This window comes from Diceros bicornis, chromosome 23 (assembly GCF_020826845.1).
Source record: "Diceros bicornis minor isolate mBicDic1 chromosome 23, mDicBic1.mat.cur, whole genome shotgun sequence".
In the NCBI taxonomy this organism is placed as follows: Eukaryota; Metazoa; Chordata; class Mammalia; order Perissodactyla; family Rhinocerotidae; genus Diceros; species Diceros bicornis.
In genome coordinates this window covers 54663343-54667916 of record NC_080762.1, presented here as the reverse complement: position 1 = coordinate 54667916, position 4574 = coordinate 54663343, and positions in this window count along the sequence as shown.

Below are 4574 nucleotides of genomic sequence, written 5' to 3'. Positions count from 1 at the left end.
TGACACAGCACAGTCAGCGGTTTCACAGTCAGCACCTGGGGTGGGCAGCATCTGCTGGGGTGTCGAGGGCACCAACAGTTTGCAGCCCTGCCTTTGGTGCAGAGTAGCAGAGGTGCCTCCAGTAACATGATTCTGAGGCAGGCAGCCCGAATTAAGAGAAGAAGATAGGGAGGATGCTGTGGACAGCTGAGGGGATGCCCCACCTTCCGCCCTGAAATACCTGTTGAGACCACTGGGACTGCTCAGAAATGTTGATGGAGAATTTGAGGGGGACTGAGTACTTGTAAGTCACCTCTGGGGAGAGGGGGGAATTGTGATTTCAGACGGCTATTTCCCTCTCTGCCCGTCCCCCCCCCCCCCGCCTTTCTCCGGGATTGGTATGTCCTGGAAAACATGAATACTAACTGATTAGGGCTGGAGTTATCTCCATCTGGAGTTTCATCACAAGGAGATTTGTACCCCAATTCTGGGATCCACAATGCCTTGAGATCAGGGAACCTAATTTACTCCCTCACTCCAGAAAAAGACAGCCTTTATTGAAAAAAAAATCCTCAGTTTATCACAACTAGTGAAAGAAGTCCCGCTTCAGACCTACCTCATTTACCTGGAGAGAACTGAACAGCTTTTCGATTAGGCTCGAGATACCTCAGAGCGAAGCGTGTAATGTTGGGACCCTACACTCTAGCAGGAAATCATTTCCACTGATAAGCTGCTCACAGCCTTAATCTCCCAACTTCTCTGCTGCTTGAAGTCATTAGGGTTCTAATATGTAGAGACCTGGTACCGCCCCCATGACTGAGAGTCTCCTCAGGTGACTTCCCTCACGTCTGCCACACTGCCCACGTGTACCTGAATGTGATCCCTTTACAAGTGCTCGCTTCATGTCCCAGAGCCCAAAGTTGACATCCAGCTTCCTTCTCATCAGCTCTGGTGTTCTCAGCCTGCAGAGGGGGCTGGCTTCTCCCTGCAGCCCTTGTTCATGGGCGTGGTAACTGAAAAAGTCTATCGATTCTCTCACCCTACGAAATTGGCCAGGTGCACTGTATTCACCAGGCTTGTCAAACCCTGTCCAAGTTAGCAAATCAGGAACTGTACACATTCAACTCTAAGTTACAAACGGCAAACCACTGCGTATCCCTGATCCTGTCAGCTCTGAATGTGTCTGGAAACAAAAAAGAATTTTATCTTGAAATTTGGCAGGGCAAGGAAGTAAACACCGGCTCTCACCTGAACTGCCCTCCTCTTCCCAGGGGAGTTAACGTGCTCTGCCTACAAGTGACCTACATTTTAAAGAATAAATTACCTTCTGTTCAATGTCTTAGGTTTCTCCTCCATTTTTTTCCATCAGATAATGAAGCCAATGACTCAAGGGGATCAGTATTATTGTTTGTTATACTGACACTCTAGATCACTGGTGGAAAGGGATTGCTTCTTCTTTAATCCCAATATGTCCCCCTCACTACTACCCTCTTTGGATCGGCAGCACACAGAGCTGGAAGGGTGTGATGAGGAGGTTCAGGAAGCTCAGAGAAAGTGAAAGCCTTTCATTCTGTCAGCCATTGTCTTATAGTCCAAGGAACAGACGATGGCTTGCTATGGCTGCTCTTGGTATGACACTTCTTCATTTTTTACCCGCCCCCAAATTAAGCACAGCCTTACATCAGAAAGGGGTGTGTATGTGTGGGTGTGTGTGTGTGTGATCATTAAATTTGGTTCTTGAAATTTCATCATGTGATAAAGTTACTGATAGGGGAATGGTGTATGCTGGGTGACTAAACAGGTCGTTCTGTGTTTTTAAAGCTGGATCAGATGTGTGCTGAGGTTAGGATGGGCCAGAATGTTAAAGTGGCTCTGTCACTCTGATTAGACCATGAAGGATGTGCTAAACTAAAAAATATAGAATGAGCTCAATATGATGAAGTGTAGGTTTGTCTGTATCAGCTGATGGCTCTGTGGCCCTGTCCTCTAGGGGAGAACTTACAACAGCCCTCCCTAGCAGCTTATGCATCCTGGATGGCAGGGCTGTGGAAAAATCACTGAGGTGTCAGACTCCAGAGGAGGGATGGGAGGCCTGTGGTCAGCGAGTTCTACAAACTGGCCTCTGATTTTCCTTCTAGCCATATATTCTTCTAGTCACGTGTATGGGTAAGGAGTACTAGCTGCTTAACAAGTAACTTCCAAATGTATAACCTCAGACATGCTGGAAGTTTATTTCTTGCTCCAAAGTGGCTGACTCTAAAGTGGTAGTTGTGCTCTCCTAAGCAGAGACTCGAGACCCAGGCACTGTCTAGAGATGGGGCCCAGGTCATTGTAGCTTGAAAAGCTCCACAGATGATTCTGGTTTTCAACCCCAGCTGGCTAACAGCAAGGCCAACAACATGTCCAGGGAAGAGCATTTTATGTAAGAGCTTGTGGAGCTGTTTTCTTACTGTGAGTTCCAATTCTCGCGATATCAGTTATTCTAATTCACTTCTCCAGTACAGTCTCCACAGGAGGAATACCAAGTACGGTCTCTTTTGTCTTCAGAAATGCTCATCACCCACCTCCAACATCAACGTGTACATTACGATTATTCTGAACAGCTTCTCAGAGCTTCACAGCAACTTTTTCTGAGTTTGGCATCAGTTTTATAATTTATTTTCTGGCCAGAGAAACCGGCAGGATTTTGGCTTAACTGTTCCATAATTGATCACAGTTTTAGTGTTCTGTTTTTCCTGAATAATTATACTTTTTATACCTTTTACTGACTTGTTATTGATCTTTGATTCCACAGACAAAAATTGTTTCTGGACTAAATTACATGATCTTTATACACACAAAGGTTTTTCCAGATTCTTTCAGAGTCTCGATTGCAAAAATATTTCTAGAGTCAAATCAGGAAGGAATAATCTTCTGTTAGGGAAAATTATCCTCAAAGAGCTTATCTTTGAGAAAAAGCTTAAACCCCACTTGTTGGTACTTCTATGGTCTTCTAGATCTATTACTGGTCAAGACTATAAGTCAGACCCAGCAACGGCTCTAGTAAAGCATCTTTGTTATATACGCCCCAGCTGTCCAAAACCAAGGGATATTCTTTGAATCAACACCATAGAATTCCTACTCTTCAGGAATCATTCATTTCTACAATTCTTATCATCTAATATCAACTCTTCTCAAAAACCTGGTGAGATAATTGATCTTTGAGAGGGATAGTAAGGGATAAGTTAAGCAGTCATCCTGCAAGCTTCTTTGAAATTTATCTATGTATTAAGTCAAATCATCAGAATGCTACATACCTAGCTTTTATCACCATGCCCTGCCCTTCATTTGAATTTCTTTTAAATAACAAAAATTTTACCTTCCATCCACAGCTTTCTCAAAGGTCTGGTATAAGAAGTTCTTTGTAACATTTTTTGTTAAATGGCTTTGGAAAATGTGTCCATTCTACCACTCATAGTCTCTTATATAAATATTCTTGTGACAAAGTCTTCTTGGGAATTGATGAACAGCTATTCATTCTTCTACGAAACTACATTGAGGGTATTATGCAAAGTGAAATAAGTCAGAGGGAGAAGGTCAAATACCGTATGATCTCACTCATTAAGTAGTAGATAATAACAACAAACAAACACATAGAGACAGAGATTGGATTGGTGGTTACCAGAGGGGAAGGGGGGAGGGAGGAGGGTGACGGGGATAATTAGGCATATGTGTGTGGTGATGGATTGTAATTAGTATCTGGGTGGTGAACATGAGAACATGATGTAATCCATGCAGAAATAGAAGTATAATGATGTACACCTGAAATTTATACAATGTTGTGGACCAATGTTACCACAATAAAAAAAAAAAAAAAAGAAAAAGAAACTGTGCCTCTATTAAACTAATTTTTATAAAATCTTTACTTTGGCTTCTGGGAATTTCAGTTTTTAGCCAATTCTTGCAGCTTTCCTTAGTCAAGCTCTTCATTATTGTATTGTTGACTTCTTTTTGCATTTCTCAGATTTTTTTGATTTACTATTTTTTGCTTTTATGTTATTTGTTGATTAGTTCAACTGTTGAATTTGGTAACATTTTTTGTTTTTGTGATTTATTATTCATTAATTCAACAAATGCTTTTTGAGTTTCTCCTATGTTCCAGGATCAGTGCTAGGCTTGTTGGGGGGGGAGAGGTGTTAGAGAATTGAACAAGAAGACATTTCTTGTGTCTTAAACACTTAAAGAGTTTTTGATCTTTATTTTTATCATGAACTACCTCAAAATATTTTGGGAGAATTTAAATTTAAATCTATATGCCGTCTCTCCCTGTCATTGTGACACCTCTAGCTTTCCTCTTTCCTGCAAAAATCTCTTCAGTTAGATCTCAAAGTCTGCAGAGCATGTCAGATGATTCCATCAGGGCGTATGCTCTCAGGTCCTGGCGTCTTCTGTCATTTTTTCCTCCTCTGCCCCCTTTTTCATGCTGCTCTTCAGAGCCTCTTGAAGGCATCTCTCTGCTGCTGTTGCTTCCTGTTTGTGGCTGCTCCCTTCTCCAAACTATCCCACACCAAGACTACCTTGAGCAAAAGTGCTCTGCCAACATGGGTGGAATCTTT